The 13,207-nt window shown below is 37.5% G+C and overlaps 1 protein-coding gene across 2 annotated transcripts in view; it reads right to left on the reverse strand.

The window, feature by feature from the left end:
• The window catches only part of NGF (nerve growth factor), a 96,754-nt gene extending 83,636 nt beyond the window's left edge, over nucleotides 1-13,118 (reverse strand). The window contains exon 1 of one of the 2 annotated variants that reach the window (XM_039356927.1): nucleotides 12,999-13,118. The gene's annotated coding sequence lies outside the window, so the exon portion shown is untranslated. The remainder of the gene's footprint in view (nucleotides 1-12,998) is intronic. The other variant, XM_039356926.1, reaches the window with a different exon arrangement.
• Between the last annotated feature and the right edge of the window lie 89 nt (nucleotides 13,119-13,207).

Genomic DNA, 13,207 nt, shown 5'->3' on the forward strand with positions numbered 1-13,207 from the left:
TGTTTTGGATAGCTGTCAAGGCTTCTTTGATAGGCACTTGGGTGAAGAGGGATATGACATCGAAGCTCACTAGTAGGTCGCTGGGCTGTAAGTTTTGTTTCTTTATGATCTCTATAAACTGGAATGAGTTTTTTACGTGTGAGGTGATGGATTCTGCATAGGGCTGTAGTTGTTTGGCGAGAAATTTGGCTAGGTTTTGTAGAGGTGAGCCTATGGAGCTGACTATAGGTCTGAGTGGGGTTCCTTCCTTGTGTATCTTGGGGAGACCATAGAGTTTGGGGCATCTGGATGATTTCTCTCTGGGAATGATTCTTTGCTGGATCTCTTCGCTAATGGGGGAGGCTTTTATTTTGGATCTGGTGGTTTTTTCCAGGTAGGTGGTGGGATCTGTATTTAGGGGTTTGTATGTGGAGTCTTGGAGTAGGTTGGTTAATTTGGTTTGGTAGTCAGATGTGTTCATAACCACCGTGGCGTTGCCCTTGTCTGCTGGTAGGATTATTATGCTGGTGTCTTCTTTAAGGTTACGTAGTGCTGTCTGTTCCTCTTTGGGTACGTTGCTTTTGGGTGGCTTGCTGGTGCAGAGGATGTTGGTGATTTCGAGTCTGATTCTGTTGGCGTCGTCGGGGTTGATTTTTGATATATATTTGTTTTCTGAGGTTTTCGCGGGTATTTGTATGTAGGTCTTTGGTTGTTCGGGTTTTCTCCCACGTAAAATTGGAAGTGTCTTGGCGACGTTTCGACGAAGTCCCATTCGTCATCTTCAGGCTGGTGTTTTCAGCTTCGTGCCTCGAGCAGCAGTGTGTGGTCTTGGCTGTTTCTTCCTTTTAACTGCCAGTGGAGGTATGAACTGATTGGGTGGGAGCTTGGCTGTGTTCTGATTGGGTGGAGGTGTGTTCTGATTGGTTAGGGGCTGGCTGGCTCTGATGCTGGGGGGTTGGCTGATTGGCTGGGGGGTTGGCAGTGCTCTGATTGGCTGGGGGAGTGTTCTGTTTGGTTGTGCTCAGGTTAGTCTGAGTTGCAGAGGGATTCAAGATTTTGGGCTGCCCTGCCATTCCTTGGCTTCGCGTTCGTGGTCGTGCTTCCTCTTCATGGAGGGTGTCAGTTTGCTTCATGTATGGATTGGGGGGGGTTTAAAGTGGCTAATGATGCAGCTGTGGTCTGGCTTCTGGTTTGTGGTCGTGCCTCATAGTCAGTGTGGCTTTGGGTTTGTTTTTTGCGTGGATGTTTGGTGGTGACATCCTGTGTGGTTTTTGTGAGTGTGGGTCTGGTCTCATTTTTTGTGTTAGGGAGTCGTTTGTCAATGAGGGCGGGTTTCCAAATGGCTGGTAGGCGGGAGGTATCATCTCGCTTGTTCATGCTGTGTGGGCGTTTTTCTATCTCGATGGATTCTCTGATTATTCTGTTATTAAAATGTTCACTTTTGGCAATGGTTCTGGTATTTTTAAAGTCAATTTCATGTCCTGTAGCTTTAAGGTGTTGGACCAGGGAAGATGTTGGTTCCTCTTTTTTGACTGAGTTCTTATGTTCTTCAATGCGTGCACTCAATAAGGATATATATATATATTTACCTTGAATGAACACCCTGTCAGCCCAGATATGGGAGAAAGAAATCTTCTTTCTTTTCTTTTCTTTTGCCTGTATCAGCTCAATCTAGAGCCATCCACAAGCAGCAGTCACTAACTGCGACATCATTTTACAGTTTTAGGTTTTTAGGTTTTGCTAACAAAGAATAAAGAGAGAATGGTATAGCTATTTCGGGTTCCTTTAACCCTCATCAGCCAAACTTACTCTTCTGAGATTCGAACCTGGTCTATCTGCATGTTAGGCAGATGTTATAACCTCTAAGCCACGGGTTCTCTCCCACTTTGTTAGCTACCAGGAGAGAGACAGGGGGAGGAGATATTTACCTTGAATGAACCCCCTGTCTCTCTCCTGGTAGCTAACAAAGTGGGAGAGAACCCGTGGCTTAGAGGTTATAACATCTGCCTAACATGCAGATAGCCCAGGTTCGAATCTCAGAAGAGTAAGTTTGGCTGATGAGGGTTAAAGGAACCCGAAATAGCTATACCATTCTCTCTTTATTCTTTGTTAGCAAAAACCTAAAAAAAAAAAAATGTAAAATGATGTCGCAGTTAGTGACTGCTGCTTGTGGATGGCTCTAGATTGAGCTGATACAGGCAAAAGAAAAGAAAAGAAAGAAGATTTCTTTCTCCCATATCTGGGCTGACAGGGTGTTCATTCAAGGTAAATATATATATATATATATATATATATATATATATATATATATATATATATATATATATATATATATTGAGGTTTTCGTGGGTGTTTGTATGTAGGTGTGTTTGGTTATTCGACGAAGTCCCATTCATCATCTTCCTAGAAGCACAAAGCCGAAAACACCAGTCTGAAGATGATGAATGGGATTTTGTCGAAATGTCGCCAAGACGCTTCCAATTTTACGCGGGAGAAAACCCAAATAACCAAAGACCTACACACACACACACACACACACACACACACATCTATATATCTATATCTATCTATCTATCTATCTATCTATCTATCTATCTATCTATCTATCCATCCATCCATCCATCCATCCATCCATCCATCCATCCATCCATCCATCTATCTATCTATCTATCTATCTATCTATCTATCTATCTATCTATCTCAATAAAATATAGAAAAAACAAACACCAGGATAAAAATAAAACAAACCTGTTTAATACAAACAAGTTTGTAAGTAAAAGAGTTACCAAGCTTTCATTGGCCTGACTGCGACGTCATCAGGGTTGGAATGCTAGCTGATTAGGAAGCTTGCCTATATAGCTACCTGTCTCCGTGCCCAGCTTCTCGAGCGCATAATCGGCCCATTAGTTGTATTAATCTGATATATGTTTGCCCAGGATTTGCATTTTTAATGTTATTAATATATATATATATATATATTCTTTTGGGAGGTAATGTTAGTTGATCATTTTTTTTATATATCAAAGTAATTGTTGATATAGTGAGTCATTATTGAGGAATAGATAATATTCGGCTTTGCATGGGAAATCACCAGAAAATACCAGGTCTGTAGGGCAGATTGGGAAGTAAAAAGACATCCAGGAAGAATCCATTTATTCATAAGGCAGCAGAAAAGATGATGTTACTAAGATCAAGTTAAACTTGAAGGAGACTATTTTACTATTAATTGCTCAGCCTCAGGATACGAAAAGTCTTGGGCAGGACCTAAATTGCCTTTCTGATTTCATGGCTCGAAGTTTCTAGTATTATCACTGGAAGTCCTGCCAAAATCAAATCTAATCAAATCTGAATGCCAATATTAATATTGATAATATTGTTGATTTTAATTCCCATTATCTAATTTTACTAAATGTTCAATTTGTTTGTTTGAAATTAGCCTCTTAAACCCTTAGTTAACTTGGCCAGATTACATAAAACATTTCCTTTTTCTTTGATCAGACCTCATAGTAATCTGGCTAGAACTACTAGCTTTACTTAATTAAGTAGAGACAGATAGGGAGAATTATCATTCCCTGCTGTTGGTTGGGCAGGTGGTATGGCTAGTTATGGCAAAACGTCACTGCAAACAGAGAAGTGATTAAGGAGGTGAAAAAAGAAAGGAAGTTTCTATAAATCTGCTATAAAAGAAGGTTACTGATATCACCTTAGGAAAGAAAGAGCTATTTTCTTTTTTTTTATATTCCACGTGCTACCCCCTCCATTCTGGGGCAGTTTAAGAAATGTGCTGGCAAACCTTGAGCAAGAATGGGGATAGAAACAACCATGTAAAGGGGGACTGGACTTAAAAGAAGCTTACAAGTAATAACCTGCTCAGATTGTTATATTAGTTTTGTGTAAATCTTTTCAATGTTCTTTCAGTCTGTAGAAGGAGACCGTAAAAGTAACAGAGAAGAGAATATAAGAAGGAGGAACTATACATCTCTATCGTTCAGGTAAGGACAATGTAATTCTGGAACCTCCTTTTTGTTAATGTTGAAATTCGTACTTGGTTAACAATCCATATCTATATTTTAGTTTGTTTTACTTATCATTTTTAAAAGTATATAATCTTGTTATGTAGAAATACAATATTTTCCTTCCTTCTTTCAGGAAGACTTGAAATCAACTACCTAAACCAGGGGTCTTCAAACATGGCCCTTTTATGACTTGTGGACTTCAACTCCCAGAATTCCTCAGACAGGCACATTGGCTGAGGAATTCTGGGAGTTGAAGTCCACAAGTCATAAAAGGGCCAAGTTTGAAGATCACTGACCTAAACAAAAGTGTTTGTTTTTTCTATTCATAAATGTACAACCCAGGAGCTGAGAAAAACAAATTTTAATTAGTAATTGAAAGTCTTCCTTGATATTTTTCTTATTTTTCAGAAAAAAATATTTTTGCCTAAAATTACCAGGAAATGGAATCCTTATAAATGGATTTCAAAAATGATAAGCTGTAGGTTTAAAAAAATTGAAAGACCTTTTGGATATCTGAATACTCGTCTTTTTCTTCTTTCTCAAAATCAGGAGAAAAAAATGATAACCTGATGGCCTTGCTATTTGTTCCATCAAAGTAAAAGCAAGGCAAATCATCAGTCCCAAAACATCTCCCCTAGATAATTTTGCAGTCAAATTAGGCTTACATATTTCTGAGATTTTATGAGGATTTGAGATGAATTCTACAACAAAAGGCAATGGGTCTTCCCATAGTAACTACACATTTTTGCTTGAAGGTATAGGGGAGATTTTTGCCTGAGCAAAGCAATTAGACTGAGCAGAGAAAATGTGACCCAGTGATGGCTTTCACTGTATTGTTGAGGTACATCAAATTTTGCTGCCTCCTTTCAATCAGTCAGAAAGTAGTTGGAAAAGAGAGATTGGGTATCTCTTCCTCACTATTCTTGTTTTCACTCTTGGAAAAGTCAAGAATATTATAATTTCAATCCTCTCCTCCTGTTAAACAACAGGAATATGCAAAAATTGACATCCAACTGGACATAATCTCTATCTCTCTTGTCTGGTGCTCTCTTGTCTGCTAATCTTTGGGGAAAGGTAGCAGTTGCTTGCCAGGGAGCTGCAAAGCTATCCTGCTTTATTTGAAAGCAATATGGTATACAGTAAAGCAGGAGTGCCAAATTCGCAACATCACATGACATTGTGACGTATCGCAACTTTTTTTCCATTTCCGGCAATGGAGTGGACGCAGTTTTGCCATGATGCATCTGGCACACGGGCCATCAGTTTGACACCCCTGCAGTAGAGGATATAAGTAGTCCTTGACTTATGATCACAATTGGGACCAAAAATTGTCTTGCTAAGTGATGTGGTCATTAAGTGAGTTGCACTCAGTTTTACAATATTTTTGACCATAACTGTTAAATGAATCATAAGGTTGTTAAGGAAATCTTGGCTTCCCTCATTGCTTGTCACACGACTCTGGGATGCTGCAGCTGGTTGCCAAGCTCCTGAATATATGCCAGTAGCCAAGCTTCTGAATTTTGATCATTGACTGGGATGTTATGATTGTCATACATATGAGGACTAGTTGTAAGTGATTTTTTTCAATACCTTTGTAACTTTAAACAGTCATTAAATGAACAAGAACTAAGACTAGGACTACCTATACTGGATTATGACCAGTAAGATCCTAATTCAGTTCCATCTGTATCTCTGGAGACTCACAGAACATTATTTCCAAAGTCCTGCTGGATAACTCATCCTCCCCCTGTGAACCAAAAAACCTTAGGTCAAAGATATAGACTTTACTGAACTGCCATGTTCCAAGAGGGAGGAGGGAAAACAGTCTAGAGTCCCACATTTTCCAGAAATGCTGTATGTCATTTAGATCTCCAACCTTAAGTAATAGCAAATAAGCCCTAAGCAGCTCCACTCTGCAGAAACAGCAGACTGGCGGCGGCAGGGGAGGGGAGAGATGGTTCTGCATGAGCGGCTGGCAAGTTAGTACACACGTGCAGCTCCATTTGTGTGAGTGGCAAGCATGTGCACCTGCCACTCATGCAAATGGAGCTGCACACGCTCACCCGCTGTTCATGCAAGTAGGGGTGCACGTGCACGCTTGTCTGCCATTTCGTAAGTTGCAAACACTTACGAACTACTAGTGGGCTGCAGCCTAGATGTTAAGGACCCCTGATCTACAGGGACCTTGAAAATAGGGCTCTAGTGAAACTGGGTTTTTTTTTTTAGCCTTTTCTGCTTCTACATTATTGTTGCATTGAAACATATTCTAGTTTCCTAGATCCCACTCCTGCTTCTTTGGACAATGCTTCTGTTTTATCCTCATAGATACAGATATTGTAGTTTCCAGATTTTCATTGATGGACTGACTGAATATTATTGTTCTGTTGGAAAACATGACATTGAGTCACATTGTGCCAATCAATATCTTTGAACCCAACCTCTGAGAAACAGTGGAGTAGAGGTGATATGAACACTACATTTAACTGTTAAAGTTATAGTAGGGTAGAAAACGAAATAATAAATGAGTAAATGAATGCATTTAAAAACTGTCAGCTAGACAAATAAACATGCTCAGAAAGGAACATAGCCCTACTCATGGGGCAAGAAGTTTCCAAATTATGGCATTATTATTTAAAAGGCGCATTGTTGCATTCTGCCTCTCTGTTCTTCAGTTCATTCGTCCGTCCATCCATCCATCCATCCATCCATCCATCCATCCAGTTGTATCTTGTGTTTTTATTCTATACTAGTGTAATTTAATAAATAAAAACAGAATTATTCAGGATTTAAATCATACATTAATGGCAGAAATCTTTAGTTAAGCATTTCTATGTTACAGTATATGGCCAGGATATTACAGTAGAGAAATAAATACTTCCTTTTTATGTTTTTATTCACCAGATTAAGGCAGCACCATGTTCTGGAAGCTCTATTTCTCACACTCAGGGAATTCAATCTTAGAAATTGTGTGGTGGAAGCAAGTCAGAGTGAAGGTATGAAGAACCAGAAGATTTCCAGAAGGGGAGATTGAAGCATTGTCCTTCCATCCTACAGGCTACCTATGCTACTGCAGGATGTGCAGCAGTTTTAAAAACCTTTCTTTTTTACTTTCTTCTCCATATTCACTCTAGTGTTTTAGACAAATCTCCAGAAATATCAAATGGAGTTGTTGGGGGAATTGGGAAATTAGTGGACGTACTTGATTCATGGGACATGTTGCTATAGCTTTTGGATCCCATTCCATGTTTATGGAAGTTCACAAAAATTCATATGAAAATCCATGTCCTTTTTCATGTCCAGAAGTTAATCTATTTAAAATACTAAAATAAAAAGCACATACTTCTTGATCTTTTGGGGAGCAAAACTAAAGCTAGGGATAAATTGCTGTATATGTACTCTAGGCACTAAACTTAAACAAGTGCTTACCTTGTTGACAGTACTCTCTATAATGAACTAGAGCAATGGTTCTCAACCTTTTTAATGCCGCGACCCCCCAACCGGTCGTAAGTCGAGGACTACTCAACCGGTTGTAAGTCGAGGACTACTCAACTGGTGCAACACCGTTTGCAGAATGGGACTTTTGGCGGGCGCAGCAGGGCAGAGACAGCCTGGACAATTCCTATTGGCTTTGGAAAGCCAATAGAATTAGACTCTATTCAAGAGAGTCTATTCTATTGGCTTTCAAAAGCCAATAGAATAAAAGGGAGTAGCACAGCTAAGGAAAAGGGGAAAAAATGGCGGACTGAGTTGTTTGGCGACCCCCATGAAATGGTCGTTCGACCCCAAATGGGGTCCCGACCCACAGGTTGAGAACCACTGAACTAGAGCAAAGGAAAGCAGCAAGTAAACAACTAGGTTCACACATTATATTAAACCTTAATGTGGTTTCTTTGTGTTTGCCTTAGTTTATGTAATCTCACAGTGGTTTATAAGTGACTGTAAGTTTGTCTGACTTGAAGACTTATGACTTATGGTTTAATGAACTAGACAAACTAAACAAATCTGATAGATAGACAGACAGACAGACAGATAGATAGACAGACAAGCAATTCTTGGTTCTTTTCTTGTAATTGATAGCCGTATGGAAAGACACTATGTTATTTCTCTCTTCATTAACTGTATAGATGTTTTTAATTGATGTAGGACAGAATCATAGAAAGATATCTTCCATATCATCCTTACAAGATATGAATTAGCTCATAGCTCACTCAATTCTTCACTCTTTGGCGTTTCTAATAGTATAAAGACCCAATACATTTTTTTACTTATTTTAGATATTTTGAAGTCTCTCACTACCTTTATTAGCATTGGTTTTTATTTTTGTGTCATAAAATTAATTCAGAGAATTATCTGATCAATGTCTCCTTTTTTATGTCACTGAATCAATAATTTCTCACTCCAATAGTCTCTTTTTCACTGGCTTCTCCTTTCATCTGACTCTTTTGTCTGAGGGCTGTACACAAGTTTAAGCAATGCATTAGCTTTCCCTCTTTATACTTTTCACATACCTTTGCCATATTGAAAGCTTTTCTTCTGATAATCTTTTAAACTCTGTCCCAAATGCAGAAGATGTCTTGGATATTTTGTCTTCAAATAGTTTGGTTCATGCTACTTGTCACTAACCACATGCCAGCTGTTACCAATTCCTGTCTTATAAATATTAGCAGGCCACGTTGACTGATGTTGTACATGTAGCACAGTTCTCATAGATGTCCACTATGCTTTCTATTTATAGTACTATTTCTAAAACTCCTTCCATTCTAGATAAAATATTACTTTCAATTAGAATCATAAATGAATAGAATTAATATTTAACTAGCATAACCTGATCATTAGGAGATCATCATGAAGGAGCTGGCAGATATTATCCCAGAACAATTGCACCACATCTTTCATAAATCCTGGAGCACTAGGGAAGTACTTGAGGATTGGAAAAGGGCTGATGTGGTTCCCATCTTCAAGAAAGGGGAAAAAAACTACAGACCAATCAGCTTAACATCAATACCTGGGAAGATCCTAGGAAAGATAATAAAAAAAATAGATCTGCGAACAATTAGAAGATTTAAGTAAGGCATTTGATAGAGTAGACCACAACCTACTCCTTGGTAAGCTAGAAAAAGGTGGAATAGACAACATCACCACCAGATGGATCTGTAGAGTCATGTCATTTGTTTCCCTTTCTTATTGTACACACCAGAGCTTATAAATATTATTTACATTGCAGTTATGGTTCCACAATTTAGTCTGGATTCTACATTTAAGATGTCAAATGAATAGCCATCCTGCCTGGCAGTTAACCTGAGAATTACAATAGCTGCTATAATAAGAGAAGATCTCAGACATATAAATTGCATAGCCTATAAATTCACTTCATCTCTTCCTATAAAGAACTTGTAAAGACTTTTGCTTCTGTTATAAATGAAATAACAATTATCCTCTTTAAAGCAATTAAATCAAATGTACTTAGTTACTTCTTACAAAACACAAGTTCTCACAAGAGGAAAAGATGCTTTCCTATGTGCATTCTTGATGCAAACCAGAATAGATTGCATACTGAACATCCCAGTGCAAACAGTGTGAGACAGATGACAGTATAATATTATTGTGCGAAAGGAAAATATGATTCACTTGCTGCAATAAAATCTCTGTTTATGTGACAGTGTACATTCCTGATCCAATTCATAAGGCGCATCATGATGATGCCTCAAGAATTTATATATGGTTTATACAAAACTGGAAGATGCTGCCAGATGAAGAATTATGGTAATAATGGAAATTTATATCACACCATTTTTAAATCTCACTTTATATTTGAATGTAGGGAAGGAATCTGATGAATTTACACTGTTCTGAGATGAACTGGTAATACACTCTTTTGGGAAATAAAGAAAAAGCTATTACTAAATATGGGATTGCTAACTCTGTCCATCCCAGCAGATTGGGGTATAATTTAGTTACTCTTCACTTCTGTGGAGGAAGAGAGCTGAAAGGGTTTTTAGGATTCATTCTCCCAAATATTTGAGGCATATTATTTACTGAATAGGCAATCTGAATCTCATCCAGCAACCATATTATGTGATACATTTTAAAAAATTACTAAACTGAAATTTATTTCTGTAGTAGTGGAATAAACAAATGAATATTTAATCTTATTATTAATCCAGTGACAAAAAAGTGTTGCCACTTCCTTTCTCAATTTTTCTTTGTTCTAAATAGTATCCCCAGCAAAGTGTATATTGTAAGAGATTCTTAAATATTTTGACATTAAAAACCAGTATAATTTGTTGATTCTATGCATGAATAATATTTGTGCATTCCCCTATATTGCTTGTGAATGATCTGATAGCTGCTATTCTTAGAGAAAGATCATGTGACACTTTTAAATTTTCTTTGCAATATTTTGAAAAGTTGGAATCAAGTTACACTCACTTGATCAACTGGAATAAAATATTTTAATATTGTTGATGGCAAATTGAACTATTCTCCAAAGATTTGGTGGTTCTATCAAGAGTGAGCTATGTATGCTGTTTCATACCAACTACTTGATGTTGGCCTTAACCTCATCTCTGGGAACAAGAAAATCTCCCTTTCCCAGTAGTTTTCTTCTGCATCTCTCTTTATATCAAGATAACTTCAGTGAAGACAGTGAAAAAAACCCAAGTCCTTCATTCCAATGGCAAATTTGCAGTGAGAATCTTTCTATTTTTGTTCAATTCCAGCTGGATATGATTCAAGAATCTGATGCTTCCCACTACTTTTTTTTTCTTTGTACTTTAGCTAACTTTGTAATGGCATGGATTCAGAAACCAAGGATAAACCTCAACTTGAGTTAAAGCAGAGGATCGTAGACTGTATGTTTGTGTGCATATGTGGAGAGAGGAAAAAAGAGAGAAAGAGTATCAGAGTTATAATACATATCCTATTCCCTCTATACATTTTAGGTCATCAAACACATTTTTATTTATTTTAGGGTTATGGTTGCATATTACATTACAGACATTGTAGAAAGAGAGATGTCTGGCTATGGAAATAAAAAAGTCAGGAGTCTGGTAGTACCTTTTCTGACTAAAGCGTTAGCTTTTCTAAGCTGCATCTCATTTCATGAATGATTAAATTGATACAGGATTTAAGTTCAAATGAGATGGAGGGAGGCAGAAGAAAGGGGAAGACAAGGAAAATACTCATGAAAGCTTGAGATTGAGTGTTACTACAAAGAAAGCTGCAATCTCTATATGTCCTGTAAAGGTTTTGAATTGTGGAGTTGTTACTTCTACTGATGGTATTCCCCCAAAATCTAGTTTGCTTCATGTTAACTTTTGAACCATTCTCTTTAGTTTCTCCCATGTTCACAGAGACTATTATAGATGTGCACCTAGTTGTCATGTGCCACAGAAGAATATGGAGGATTTATAATACAGATGAAATCACTGAGCTGCTTATATATTATAGCTGAATCAACAAGGTAGAAAACTCTTTAAGAACCCTGCTATGAATTTAATCTCAAGAGTTTGCATGATTCATTCTCTTCTGTTGTTTTAGTAGAGCAAATGACAAACAAATGAATGCTTTGACATAGACATGCATACATGTGACAGTCTCACATTTTAGAATTTGTTAGTCTTCTCTGTGGCAGTCATCCAGAAACAGTCATAAACATACCTCCCTCTCTTGGGGTAAGTTTGTTTTTGCAGAATGTAAACATTCCTCTGAAAAGTCACTGCAGAAGCCAGTCCACCATCGAGTGGCAGCAGGCCAGCAGAGCACATGGGCACAAGTGCAGGCGTCCAAGAAGACAGATGTCTCAAATCAGGTTTAGAGGGATAGGATCCACCTGATGTCTGAACAGTTAGAATCAGTATGGTAAATAAATGTAAATATAGATAATCCACATTTTGGCAGAAGCAGCACGGATAAAATCCCAAAACACAACTTCTAGGCCACATCAGAGAAATTTCCCAGTTCAGCAGAAAGTGCATCTTAGGAGAGTTATGGAGCTCACATATTTGTAATGTGAGAAATAATTTATTCAATCCCAGAGTGTAGAAAGACATTTCTGAATTTTGTGAAATACAAGTGGCAAATAAACAGAGGATCTGTTGTTGGTCATATTAGAAATCTAGCCTCTGCTATATTACTCGAGAATAAATGGTGCCAAAACCTTTGCATTTCCTTCCAGTATTTCAGTTAGCTGCTTACAAAAGCAAAAAGAAAATAGTTGCAATTCTTTGCAGGGGTCATCCCCCACATGAAATATTAATGGAAAACTATTATTAACAGAATTTGATATCATTTAGTTTTAGGAATCAGTTATTATTTATAACTCAGCTTATTATTCAGTCATTACTCATTTATAATTCACTTTGGACAAAATATTATTTTTTCTGTTTGTAAGTTATTCTGGATATTTTAAAATAGAAATAAGATATAATTGTGAGGAATATAAAATACATTTAGTAAAAATATTTCTGAAATTTCAACAAAATACATAACCTAAATATATGTATTAGGATATTTCAGAATCACTTGCGTGGGATTGTATAATGCAAGAATATAGACTTGATAGTGGAAAGTAGAAAGTACAAAACGTGCAAGTAAATGGACAACTAGACAGAATGAAGAAGAACTTATTGGATATTTTGTGACATCATTATATTCTTTATTTCTAATTCTTTTCAACTCTTTATAATTTCAGTTTTCTTCTTATCATGGTAAAAATGGCTAGAAACCGTTCTGAAAAACGAAACTAGAATTTCTCAGGAAAAAAATATATTTTGATACCATTAGAAAAGTATTTACAGGAAGGAAGAAGGTACTCTAATGTTTTTCTTCTCATAGTATTTTCATTGCATACAGGGATATCTACAAGATATGTTCAAGAATAGCAATAGCAACAGCATTTAGACATATACTGCTTCCTGGTGCTTTACAGCCCCTCTAAGTGGTTTACAGAGTTTACAGAGTTAGCATATTGCCCCTAACAATCTGGGTCTTCATTTTACTGACCTCGGAAGGATGGAAGGCTGAGTCAACCTGGAGCCAGTCAGGATCGAACTGCTGAACTACTGGTAGCTGGCAGTCAGTAGAAGTAGTCTGCAGTACTGCGCCACCACGGTATTGGTTACAAACTCAAGGTATTGGCTACAATTATATGATTGAAAGGAGGGCGGGACAAAGGGAGGGAGGGAAGGGGGAGGAGGAAGGTTTCCAATACT

Source organism: Crotalus tigris, unplaced genomic scaffold (genome assembly GCF_016545835.1).
Source record: "Crotalus tigris isolate CLP2741 ecotype Arizona unplaced genomic scaffold, ASM1654583v1 scf7180000018838.1047803, whole genome shotgun sequence".
NCBI classification, from domain to species: Eukaryota; Metazoa; Chordata; class Lepidosauria; order Squamata; family Viperidae; genus Crotalus; species Crotalus tigris.